The following is a 13,954-nucleotide window of genomic DNA, read 5'->3' on the forward strand; positions in this document are numbered from 1 at the left end:
CCACCTAATATTGTTCTGGAAGCTATGAAAACATGAGCTCACCTTTTCTCTTTACAAGGCAATAATTGCCTTATCAACTTCACTGTAGTAGCAGAAAGCCAACTAATACAGATGTCGTGCACATTTTTTTTGCCCTGGGTGTTGACTGATGGTAGAAGGGATAATGTGTGTGTGTGTGTGTGTGTGTGTGTGTGTGTGTGTGTGTGTGTTTCTGCCAGTATACTGTCATACTGTCATTTGGTGATAGAAGAATGAAATTTCATCAAATACAATGGATGGAAATTGGAGGATACAGGGTTAAATAAAACAGGTTAGAGGCAGCAAAACAAAGCCAATCCAGAGAAGTAGAGAGTAGGATTTTGGGAATCCTCACAAATGCCATGGGTGACAGAGTAATGATCCACACAAGACAAGAAGGGAATTTGGCTCATCACAACTTATTTATCTGGTGTTGGTTCAAACTTCTAGAGTCTGACCCTGAGTGGTTTATTTTTAGTGCATTTAACTCAGCACAACTTCAGGAAAAATGTTTCCTTGTGACAATTATCACCACAAAGCCTAAGGCATGACTATGTCCAAACTCCTTTGCAAAGTACATGGGCATAAGAAGAGGTTCTATTGACTGAGAAACAATGCTCAGCAGTCAAGGAAGCGGCTGGGATAAACATAATGATCTGGAGGATTTCGGTGAGGCCAGGCCCTATAGAGAGTAAAGACCACCATTCCCAGATTTCCTGGTGTAAACAGGTATATTTCTTTTTGTACTACATGTAAGCTCAAGGTTCTCGTGCCCTCTATGTAGAATATTGGTCAGTAGGGTCTGCTAAGTAGAAGAGGAGGAGTTGAGAGGACACGGGAGGTGTGCAATGTACATAAAGACGAACTTGGATGGGACCCATGACTTCTAATGCTCTACAGCACAGTAGAGTAACTCCGGGCAATAAAAATTAATTACATTTTTCAAAATAGTCAGTAGAGAGGATTTTAAATGTTTCTAAATACAACAACTGAAGATACTTGATGTGATAAATAGGGTAATTTCTCTCATGTGGCCATTGTATGTTGTATACATGTATTGAAATATCATAGTAGGGACCTTAGAGATTATTAAACAATTGAAAAAGAAAACCAAAGAAGTCAGGGAATAAGGGTGAGGGGGGGCAAGACAAAGTGGCCAGCAGCTGAAGGAGAAACTCAGCTGACCACAGAGCTGGTCCCATCCAAGCCTTGTGCCAATTGTCACCAAAGTTATGCTCTTGAACTGTACCGGGGGCAGTGGATGCTTTATGGAATTTTAGTCAGTGATGATGGCTGTAACGATAACTGTTTTAAAAGATCTCTCTTTTTGCTCTGTATTCTCATTTGGTTTATATAAATATGATATTTACCAATATAAAAAAAAGAGCAAACCCTTCTGTTACTCAGCTGCTTATAGTTTCTAAAACTCTGGTTTTTTCATTTTGCAAACTTTTGTTTGTAGTTCATGTTATTCTGTCTTTGCTGATGGGACAATAGGTTCAAAGAGGTTAAGCTTATCACCCAACAGAATTGACAGCCTTTGGGAGCTTGTATGGGGTGAGGATGTGGTGTCATCCACAGGCTCATGACTGGTATGTGATGTCATCCACAGGCTCATGATTGGAATACTTCTTGAATTTCAAGTAAAGGTGCTGTTTGCTGAGGCTACAAGAACTTAAGATGAGGGGCAGAGCTGGCAGAAGTCACTCTGTGGGTGACCATTCCTGGACACTTTTTGTTTTCCTCTGTTTCCTATCTGACTCATAGTGTGGGGTTCTCCCCAGCCACCACAAGGTCTCGCTGCACATGGAGTCAGGCAACTACCGAAGCAGCCTTTGAAACTGTGAGCCAAAATAAACCCTTTCCCAGGTATTTCTGTCAGGTACTTGATGGCAACAATGAGACAGGTGGCAAATAGCACTTCTCACAGGCATAATGTGAGAAAGATCCAGGGAGGCAGTCAGTGTCCATGTTTGGAGTGTTAAATATTCTGTCCATGCACCATTTACTGACAGTTGATTGCTGTCTTGAGGGAAGGCACTTTCCTAAATCCCACTCTCCTCACCCCTGAAATGATAGACTTTGAATGGAACTACTGCTTCTCACAAGTGGGGACCAGTCTTGCCTTAGCCTGCAGCAACTGTTACTGCAGCCCTGCAGCAGCATCACTAGCAGCTATCCTCTGGGCACCTGGTGATTTGCTTGGCTCATATAAAGTTTCTCCTTGTTACTCTGAGGCTGTTTCTGAAGAGAACTCTCTCCCCTATGAAATGCACCGAGGTTTGCTCTACCCAAGCCCCTAGCTCCACCTGTTCTTCTCCTGAGAGAACAGAAGGAACGTAAACTTTGACTGACTAGAGGTGGGTTTCTTCTCCCCACAAGTGACTTAAGCTCTTCAGTGAATGGAAGACAACAAAGGGGCCTAATAAGATCTTCCCTTAATAGATCAGCCCTCCTAAGGGTGATTTACTCCACACAGAGTTATACAGGTTAATATATGCTTATGGAACTTCTTACTTTTCCTGGAGTCAGGTAGACCATTGCCTCCGGGTCCTAACTCAGCCACTTGTCCACATTACAACAAATTTGCCAAGTCTCTTAGTTACTTTCTATTGCTGTGAGGAGACCACCAAGGCTAGTTATAAAGGAAGGCATTTAATTGAGGGCGTGTTTACAGTGTCAGAGTGTTTCAAGTCTATGGTCATGGTGCAGCTGCGGTGCATGGCCACAAGCAGGCAGGCATGCTGCTGGAGCAGTAGTTGAGAGTGCACATCTGGTCCCAAAGTTGCAGGCAGATTCAGCCTGGTATGGATTTTTGAAATCTCATAGCAACCCCCCCCCCCAGGTACACATTCCCACAAATAAGGCCATACCTCCTCCAATAAGGCCACACCTTCTAATTCTTCCCAAACAGTTCTACCAACTGGGAACCAAGCATTTAAATACATGAGCCTATGGGGGCCGTTCTCATTCAAGACACCACATCAAATAACTTCTAGTTACTTCATTTTTCTTTGCTAGATTGTCTGATATTCACAATTAGTCTCCCATTCAGCAATTTTGTTAGGAGCCATGTGATTATCCAATATTGACATATTATAAAAACGTTTTCTATTATATGCTAATTATGCATAGTAATAGGTTTCACTATGACATGTTCATACATGTATGCAATATATTTTTATCATATTCTCCCCCATTACTCTCTCTTGTCTCTCTTCTCTTCCTGACTCTCTTCTTTTTCCAGTTGTAGGAAGTCTTGTTGACTAGTCCCTCTTCTATTCTCATGCCCCTTATTTTGTGTATGTGTGTGTGTGATCAATGGGTCTTATTCCAGGAACACGGGTGAGGGGCATTTATAGGTTCAATAGAATAAAATGTCTATCACTCTCCCAGAAACTATTAACTGTCCGTAGCTGCTCAGAGGCAGGGGATCTTGTAACCCCTGTCTGTTTCTATGATGTGTTGATGGGACCAATTTTGTACAAGTCATGTACAACTAATCACAGATGCTGTAAATTCAAGAGTGCAATGCTCATGCCAGGTGCAGAAGACAGAGTTCCCAAACATGTCACCCCTTCTCCTGGCTCTCACATTCTTCCAGGATCATCTTCTACTGTAATTTCTAGAACCTTGGAGGATATGGCATTAGGCTTTCACTTTCAGTTGTGGCTGAACATTCAAGCAATATTGATATACTTAACTTTGTGTGTGTGTGTATGTGTGTGTGTTGGTTTGTGTGTACACATGCTACAACACATGTGTGGAAGTCAGAGGACAACTTCATTATAACATGTTCATATATATGTGCAATATATTTTTATCATATTCACCTCCATTACTCATGATGAAGGCAGTTCTTTCCTTCTGCAATACAGATTATGGTTATCAGGATCTAGGGCTTGTCTGCAAGAGCCCTTATCCACTGAGCTGCCTTGGCAGCCCAATACTGACATACTTTTCAAAGTGAAGATTTTAAGCCATATGTGGGTAGATGTGCACCAGACAGACAGACAGGGCCTGGCTCCTAGTTCCTTGTTCTGTCTTTTAATATAACATTAAAATAAAACTGAACAACAAATCATATCTTGCCACTCACAAGTCGTTATTAAGGCCATTGCTACAGATCTTCTTTTTATATTCAGTGAAAGGCTCCCTCAAACCTCCACTTCGAGGGGTCTGTCGCTCATTTGCAATGAATCAGGGAAGTCACTGAGGAGTCTGCAATGGAAACACTGTTGTTCCGCTTATAATTATAACCTTCACTCATGGGGACAGCCAGGCAGAAGGACCGCAGCAAATAGCCCCAATTAGAAAATGACATGTTTACTGAAAAATTCCCCAAAGGCTTCTGCAGAGACCTGGCTTCCTAGCACTCCCCACATTCTCAGGCAAACAACTGGCTGGAAATTAAAGAGAGGGCTAGGCTTGCCTTCTGAGTCCCAATGCAGGACCTATATTATGCAGCAATTGCAGGCAGACTCCACTTATAAGTGGAGACATGGGGAGGCTAGAATGCAGCTCAGCCATCAACTGGAATCTTTTTACATTTGAAATCTGGAGACAAGGCCTTGTTTTGCAGCCCCACCTGGCCTTGAGCTTCAGACATTCCTGCTTTAGCCAGCCTTCTTGAGTGTCGGTATTATAGGTGTGTGCTAACACTCTTAGTTGGACTGGGCTCTGGGGGAGTGCTTCAGGTCTAAGTAGTGCTTTATGTGTGTGTGAGTTGTGTATGTGTTATGTGTGTATATATATGTGTGGCGTATGGTTTGTGTGTGTTGTATGTGTGTGTGATATATGTGTGTATACTGCGTGTGTGGTGTATGTGTATACTATATGTTGTGTGTGTACATGTGTGTAGTATAGGGCTTGTGTGTATTGTGTATGGTATATGTGTGTGTGGTGTATGTGTGTGTGTTGTATGTGTGCTGTGTGTGTGTGTTCTCCGTGTACATGTGCTCCTTTGGAGAGTAAGGTGGTGAGGATGAACAAGGGTGCCAAGAAGTCTAAACATATAGACCCTCCTTCTTTTCTTTAACTTCTTTGTTATCAGAAGTAATGACCCAGCACTCTTACCTACTTTTCTAATGCAGACAGCCCTCCTTAGGCTCTTATGCAATACAATCTGAAGTAGGACTTCTGAGATTACTCGGACAAGTGTCAAGATTAAGTGTGGCTGCAGACAGTCAGAAATCCTACATTTACTAAGATGAGGAGGTTTAGAGTACAATTTTTAAAAATCGTCATTCATAAAGGATTCTTCCCTCTGCTTCTATAATCGTGATGAAGACATGGTTTAGTGGTTAAGAGAAAACATTTCTTGTAGGGGAACTGAGTTTGGTTCCTAGCACCCATGTTGGGTGGCTCTCAACTCCCTGTAACCGAAGTGCTATGAGATTCAACACCATTTTCTGGTCCCTGTGGGCACCACACATGTGCATAACCTCCCCCATGTCTATGCCTATGCATATTCATGTGTACATATGCATATATATATATGCATGTGCATATATGTATATATGTACATATTTGGGTATAATATACATATATGTATTGCATGCATAATATTAAAATATACAGATTATATGCCCATTACATGTCTATTTCTATGTATATGCATATGTATTATATATAGAGATATAAACAATACATATATTACATTTATATGTATGTTGTATGTATATTAGATGCATATGTGTATTATGTATTGTGTGTATAGCGTATGTATAGCATATGCATATTATATGTCCATGCACATGCATATATATATATATATATATATATATATATATATATATATATGTGTGTGTGTGTGTGTGTGTGTGTGTGTGTGTGTGTATACACACATAATTAAAAAAAATCTTTGCTACTAACAAGAAGGCCTGATGTTATCAGAAGGGTGAAATGAAAAGATTCAAGCACGTATCATGAAACTGGAAGAAACAGGTTTATGTTTACTTGGCTGTAGAGATCTTCCTTCATCCTATGTGAACAACCAGAAAGGTTTCCAGGTTCTACTTGTACATTCTTGAGCCACTAAAAGCCCTAAATATACTGTGAACCATAAAATCTCAATTCAGTGATTAACTAATCCAGCTCCAAATGAAAAAAAAAAGAAGAAGAAAAACAAAAGGAAATACCAAACGAGAACAAAAGTCTAGATCCGCTAAAACAGGCTTTATTGCTGGTGGGATTGTGAATGTTACTCGGATTTTAAGAACTTTTAGGGAGTATTTGACACATTCACACATTTACACTTTTCTCTATAACCCCAACAGTTCCACTTCCTGGTGCATAGTACTTAGAAGACAGACATGTACACAGTGATCTGATCCTTCACATTCGATGTACTGACGGGTTTAAAGCCCACTGTGTGTGATGAACTTAGACGGCAGAGCACATTCCTACCAACAGCAGAGTGGCAAAGTCAACTGATATTAGGCCACCCAAAGAATCCTACAAACAAAAACGTAGTCTACATGGATGACAGACTCGTGAATGACTCATTTCATATCATGTTGAAAGAAAGGAGCTGGACACAGAAGTATGCAAAAGGTAACATTCCATTTATATACAAAACAGAAACAGGCAAAATGCACTAAGCTGTTGTTTGTGGTACAGCTGAGATGGAAGAGTCTGGAAATGGGTATGAAGAGAGCTCTGGGTTGCTAGAGACTTTCTGTTTCTTAATTATGGGCACTATTTTACAGGTGCAGTTTGCAAAAGAGTTACTGAGCTCTATTAAGTGTCCTTGTTTATTTTCTTGTATAATATTTCAATCAAACATTAAAAATATTTATTTTGCACCAGTTAACTAAAGCTTTGCATTTCAACCAAAGCTAAGACTCTTTCCATCTCCAGCTAGGTCTATTGTAGGTTATGCTGGCTAATTTTATGTCAACTTGACAAAGCTACAGTTATCCAAGAGGAGGAAACAGTGATTGAGAAAATGCCTCCATGAGATCTGTCTGTAGGGCATTTTCTTAGTTAGTGGTTGACTGGGGAGGAGCCAGCCTACAGTAGATGGTGGCATCTTTGAGATGGTGGCCCTGGGTGGAATAAGAAGGTGGACTGAGCAAGCCATGATGAGCAAGCCAGTTAGCAGCATCCTTCTAAGGCCTCTACATCAGCTCCTGGCTCCAGGTTCCTGCCCCGTTTGAGTTCCTGCCCTGGCTTCCTTCAGAGATAAACTGTAATGTAGAAGCCAAATAAACCCTTTCCTCCCTAATTTTATTTTTCATCATGGCAGTATTAACCCCAACTAAGACAAGTTGGTACCAGGGTAATGGGATATTGCTGTCACATATCTGACCATGTGTTTTGGAGGATTGTGAAGGACCTTGGAACTTTGGACTAGAAAAGCCAAGGAGTATAAAATTCAGTGAATTGTTCAGTAGGAGTTTGGAAGATAAGATTGTTGAGAGCAGTGCAGACGATGGAGGCCTGGCTTGTGAAGTTTCAGAGGGAAGCAAGGCTCTACTTGGACTTTTATATGAAGAAGCTTGGTGTCCAGTAAACAGTGGCTGAAGAGTCAGTGGTGACTAAGAAGACGCCAGCATCATTGAAGTGAAAACTTTGAGTTACTGGGGCAATCAGTGCTAGTCAGCTGGGGCTGAGAAATTAACAGTGATTAAGAAGAACCCAGCATCACTGAGGTGAAATATTCTAGGAAGTGTTTCATGAGAGTCAGCACACAGAAACTGTGTTCCAGAGGTGGCCAAGGTTGTACCTCATACTGGCAGCCAAACTTGGTAATGTGTCACCCAGGCGGTACTGGTTTTGAAGAAATTAAAGGGTCACGGAGAGCAGCTGAGGCTCACTGTGAGAGACCAGGAAAGGCCATTGAAAGTGCAGCAGGAGTAGCAGTGGGAGCCCCGGAATTGAAGGGGTCATGAAGAGAAGTTGAGATTTTGTACTATGAGGACAGCCCAGGACAGGCTGTTGGTGAGAGTGAAGCCCGGTTGTGGCAGAAGACCCCAGTATTTTGGAGATGCAGTACTATGAGATAACCACCAAGAACAGCAGCAGCAGCAGTGGAGTGGAGCCAGCCGGAGTCTAGAAGACAAACTGTGTGTGCTGCAGAGGGCAGAGCCAGAGGAGCGAACCAAGACCCTTGGAGGAGCCCAGAAGATGGTTGAGTGAATCCCAGATCATTGAAGATTGTGTTATTTACACTTTTTGGAGTTTAGTTTTGCTTTGCTTTGATTGTAATTGTGCCCTGGTTCTTCCCTCTTGAAGGAAGAAAGCATATACCCTAGTTTTGATTTTATAGGAGCCCAAGGTTGAGAAATTAAACATTTAAAGAGACTTTAGGTTTTAAAAAAGACTTCGGTTTTTTTTTTTTAAGAGACTAAATTTTGTTAAAGTGTTTGGATTTGTAAAGACTATGAGTCTTTTTAATGTTGGTATTTTAAAAATATTTATAGTGTTTTATATTGCGATTTTGGTATTAACGTGTGATTGGGGGGGGATGAGAAAGAAAAAGTTATGAATTAACAGTGGTATGTTTGTCAGGTTTACCAGGGAGCAGTGGTGCTGGCTGATTTTATGTCACCTTGACAAAAGCTGTGAGGATGGAACCTCAACTGAGAAAATGCCTCCATGAGATCCAGCTGTAGGCCGTTTTCTTATTGATTGATGGGGGAGGACCCAACCCATCATTGGTGATGCCACTGCTGAGGTAGTGGTCCTAGGTTCTGTAAGAAAGCAGACTGACCAGGTTATGATGAGGAATTCAGTAAGCAGCACCCCTCCATGAGCTCTGCATCATCAGCTCCTGCTTCTAGACTCTTGCCTTGTTTGAGTTTCTGTCTTGGTTTCCTTCAATGATGAACTGTGATGTGGAAGTGTAGGCTAGATAAAGCCTTTCTTCCCAACTTGCTTTTAATCATGTTGTGTCACTGTAGGTATAGTAACCTCACAATATAGGTGAGTTGATTTACCCTTCAGAAAGGAAGTGTGAGCTCCTCCCTCACTAGTGGAGAGGAATGGAACAGGAGAATTAAAAAGCTCCTTGTGGACAGGGTGGACCTGGTAGATCTCATGCCAATGTAGCCTTTTATATCTGGTAGTAGATGCTGTATAGGATGGTAGCACCTTAAAGCTGACCCCCTTGGGGAGAACAGAAATGTCCATTTCTAGATGACAACCTTACTTCTCCCTTAGATCCCTCTTCTACTGCTTCAATTCCTTCAACTATACTACATGTCCCAACCAATGAGTCACTGTCAAGAAATAAAAAGCCCTGTTCCCCCTTACTCTAGTATATATCAGAGCTTGTAGTGGAATCAGGGAGGAGTCTATCAGAGTCCAAAGCCTTGGTTTGCATCCTCTGACCCCATCATCCTGGTTGCTGGTCTCCCTGTCTCATCTTTCCCTGGAAGCACTCCCTCAGTAAGCCACTGTGCGAGTAGCCCCATTTCAGCTTCTGGTCTAAGGGAGCTTAACCCTTCTGACTGATAACCATTAGAAAGGTTGAAGTGCCTTCTTGTTCTATTGCAAGGCCTCTGCTTACTGTTGGGACTGTCCCTGCCAACAGTGTGATTTGAGAGACTCTTCAGGCTAGTGCTAGTGGTGACACATCCTCATTGGTGTTTGTGAGACTCTGCTGACAAAGGCCCACGTGTGATCTTTGGAAATACTATGAGAACGTTGCCTTGGCGAATCCAAGGAGGGAAACCACTTAGTGTTGTTACCCCTCCTATATTTGGCTATTTCTCATAGTGTAGGATGGCTGGTTAGGAGAAAGGCATTTATTCTCATTAGTCCCTTGAGTATGAAGGATATGATGTTTAGTGTTGACAGTCAATCTGATACGTTCTAGGATCACCTAAGAGACAAGCCTCTAAGATGGTTTAAATTAATTAGTCCCTAGGCATGCCTGTGGGGGATGATTTTGGTTAAGTTTATTGAGGTAGGAAAAGCAAGCCTACAGAAGGTGGCATTGTTTCCTGGGCTCCAGTCTTGGCTGGTTCAGAAGGAGAAAGCTATCTATACACAAGCTTCACTGTTCCATTCTTCCTGACTGCAGATGCAATGTGACCACATGCTGAAACCTTTGGATGCCCTGACTTCCCCCACTGTGATGGAGCACACCGACGAACTGTGAGTGAAAACACACCTTCCTTATGTTGGTCTTCTTAGGGTGTTTTATCCCACCATAGAAAATCAGGTAAGACAGAAACTGTGGCTGTCACAATTTTGAGACTTCTCTTAAGACAGCAATTCTCAACCTGTGGGTCATGACCCCTTTTAGGGGACTTGTGTTAAACAACCCTTTCATGGGGTTGCCTAAGACCATGGGAAAACAGATATTTACATTACAATTCATAACAGTTGCAAAGGGCAGTGGTGGCCCACTTGGGAGGCAGAGGCAGGCGGATTTTTGAATTCGAGGCCAGCCTGGTCTACAGAGTGAGTTCCAGGACAGCCAGGCCTGTACAGAGAAACCCTGTCTCGAAAAACAAAACAAACAAAAAACATAACAGTTGCAAAATTACAGTTTTGAAGTAGCAACAAAACTAATTTTTTGGTTGGGTTGGGGATTACCACGACATGAAGAGCTATATTAAAGGGTTGTAGCATTAAAAGTTGAGAACCACTGTCTTAAGACCATGAAGAGAAGTTCAGATATTCATCTCACCCTCTTTGAGAATCATATATTCTTAGTATAGTTTCCTTCAGACAGAGGCCACGGGAAGGTGAAGTTGTGATGAGATGGCCTTTTCCATATATTTATTTATATCTGATGATTATTAAATTCTGATACCACAGTGAAAATGTCCAATTAATATCATGTTACCCTGAAATATTCACAGTGCTTCCGAAATTCCAGAATGAGCATTTCTTCCCTTGCTTATTGCATTATTCATTAGACTCTGGGTTGTTTTGGTGTTTTCTCTCATTTTGTTACATGGTTCATCAAGGGCTTTGAATTCTTTATAGTCTGGGAGAAAGGCTAGGTTCTGTTTCTCAGCTTTGAGAGGATGCTGCCAACAGTGGGACCCTGAATGCCGCCCTTGGAGCTTCTGGAAGATGGTTCTCCTACATTGTCTTGTACTGCTTTTCTGGTCAGATATAAAATTCTCAAACCAAGTTCTATCTTGAGGAATCAGGTAGTTCGTTGATGAGCATAGTAAGCCATCGGGAGACCTGATCACTCTACCTCCGAAGCTTCAAATGAAGGAGTTGTGCCATGTGACCCTGAGATCACCATCACCTGCTATTGTGGTTTTCAGTTCCTTGAACTTGGTGGGTAGGCAGAATCAGCTGATCTGGTTGCAGTGGTTCTCACCCTGACTTCTTTGGCAAACCTTTATCTCCCAAAATATTTACATTATGATTCATAACAGTAGCAAAATTACAGTTATAAAGAAGTGATAAAAATAATTTGATGGTTGGAAGTCACCACAGCATGAGGGACTGCACTAACAGGGGGCAGCATTAGGGAGCTTGAGAATCCCTGGGTTAGAAAAAATGACAGAACACGCACGTCTAGAGAAAGGCTGAGTCTGGCTATCCCGACATAGCAGGACAGTGTGATGATTTGGAGGGAGGCCAGGCCATCTGAGCAAATGTCTCTTTAGTGATGTTGCTGCCCATCTTATTTTAGATACTTTGATTCAGTGTTGGAAAGAAGTTTAGGGACACAGGACTTCTGCAAACAGCAACCTTGTGTGTTCCTACAAACAGAATTGATGCTGTTCCTATTTTCACTGAGTCACCCACTTGGCAACGGAACAAAAATAGTAAACAGCTTGTTGCTAGCTTCTGTCACTGTCAAAAAACAAACAAACAAACAAACAAACCAAAAAGAGTTTTTTCTCAAAGGCCTTTGAGCCCCTTCTATTAAGAAACTTGATAAATATAGTTCAACAAATGTGTATGTGTAGTCCATCTTGGATTTGTAGCAAGCCTTCTATTCTTACCAGACAGGGGCACAGTGACTTAAAGCCTGTCTCATTTTGGTTGTGATTAAAGATAATGGTAAGCTCACAGTTTCTTGACTCAGTTTCCCAGGTCCTTCTGTAGCCCCATTGTGGTTCCACGCCTTCTTCCTCATAGCCCATTCCTGGTGCTGCTCATGGCTTTGTTCATGTGTGTAACCTTTTCACAAGCCCGTTGACAGGTTTGAAAATGGAGCCAGCAATGTAAAGAACAACATGTGGGTCATAGGTAGGTGAAAAGTGAGCACCCATGGGAGGATTAGTGAGGATCAGCTGTCCAGCCAAGCTGCCCCTAGTTGGTCATTCTTTTCTAGGCTGGGCAGCTGGACATGCCTGGCCTCAGCTATCTGCCTTCTCCTGATTCATTTGTATTTCTTTTTACACACCCCAGAGCTATGTTTGAACTCGTAAGTAATGAGTTGCCAGACATCCCCAGACAAGGTTGAAAGTAGGAAATGTTGTCTAGTGAGGGGCAGAGTGGGCTATGGGGCTGGAAGTCCAAGTGGAAAAAGCAGAGAGAAGATTACAGCAGGTCCAGACAAGTCCAGAGGGAGCGCTGGCTTTTCCTGGGCTCAGGCTGTGTATGCCCAGAGTTGAAGTGGAAGGGTCAGTCTGTGATCTCACAGCCATATCTGGGGTCAACACAGGCTGACTGATGGTATCCGAGTCCGGGAGAGGTTGACATGGTACCTCTCCTTCCTCCTCATTTTCTACTACTCCACTGTTTATTCACAGTGGTAGGTGAAATGATTATGCCTGCTTTGAAAGAAGAGTTTTATTTCTGTGTATATTAAAGTAGAGTGGAAGTTTCCTGGTGTTGAAGGAGAAGCTGGAGGCTCAGAAACAGTGAAAGCACACTGCAGTGCCCCACTGGTTCCTGCAACCACTTGCGAGAGTCTGACTTTGAAAATGTATTGGGCCTTTTGTTAATGTATGTCTGTGGGGCAGTGGGCTATGAGAAAAAGCCAGAAAGCTTGGTAGAAAGATCTGAAGCCCTGGGAACCTTGGTCTGAAGAAGACCAGTAGGACGGGAGGCTGCTTTGAACTTTCCCAAAGCCATATGGCTCTCTTAGCTTCCGCTCCCCACAGCCCCTCTCACGGAGAGGTCCATGGCCTTGATCACGAAGGAATAACACCTCCATGCAAATAAGGCATTCCCAAGCTCTCAAACCAAACCAATAGGAGCTACCTGCTCTCCCCAGAGCTCAAAAGTAAGAGGTGTGTGTGGTGTGGGATCTTTCCAGCTGTCGGAGTGCTTTGTCACGTTTCCTCGCCAGTTGCTGGCTATCCTGTGCACTTCAAAGGACAACAACACTTCTCTCCTCCCCGCTCTGCAGTGGACAGAGCTGTAACACTTTTCCCTCTGCAGGCACTCCCAGGCTGCCCTCGAAGAGAAGGAACCGAAAGAGCTGTAACACTTGTCTGCCTTTGGAGGCTGGGGCAGAGGCAGACCCTCCAGTCTGATCCCCACCCTCTCAGGCCCAGCCGCCCCACGCGACCGAACAGTGCTCCAGGACAGCTGCTTCACTCCAGTTCTCGCCGGCCTGGGAAGTGCCATGCTCTCACCCACTACTGCCCGAGACCTGCACCGCTGCAGCCGTGGTTTCTCCGATCCCGCGCCCCGTGCCCCACCTGTGACCCTGCCAGACATAAGTCCTCATACCCCTCTCCAATTCAATATTCTGCATCCCTCCGCCATTCCACATTTACTCAACCTAAGTTCATCATGGTTGTCTTGTCCATTCTGACCAAGCTCCTTTCTAGGTTAGTTGTATTTGAGAGACAATAAAAATTATGCTCAAGACCTCTAGATGCTTCTTTAGACAGAAATCTCTCAAATATGTTTTTCTCATCTGAAAAGGTACTCTCATTTCACTGTGAAGTTAGCTACCAATATGTCTAGAGTTATCTGAAGGCTGGGATAGGAAATGACTACCCTAGAGAAGATAAGACTGACAAATTCACTGAGTGGCTTCCAATGGAAGTTCCTG

General features: G+C 42.9%; 1 long non-coding RNA gene across 1 annotated transcript; it reads left to right on the top strand.

Annotated features, from left to right (window-relative positions):
* The first annotated feature begins 6,459 nt into the window (after positions 1 to 6,459).
* Positions 6,460 to 13,601, top strand: LOC114612894. Its single transcript, XR_003710104.1, has 3 exons — positions 6,460 to 6,573; positions 10,049 to 10,122; positions 13,333 to 13,601. It is a non-coding gene; the product is annotated as an uncharacterized LOC114612894 (long non-coding RNA).
* Positions 13,602 to 13,954: the final 353 nt, after the last annotated feature.

The sequence above is a fragment of the Grammomys surdaster genome, unplaced genomic scaffold, assembly GCF_004785775.1.
Source record: "Grammomys surdaster isolate TR1022 unplaced genomic scaffold, NIH_TR_1.0 130, whole genome shotgun sequence".
NCBI classification, from domain to species: Eukaryota; Metazoa; Chordata; class Mammalia; order Rodentia; family Muridae; genus Grammomys; species Grammomys surdaster.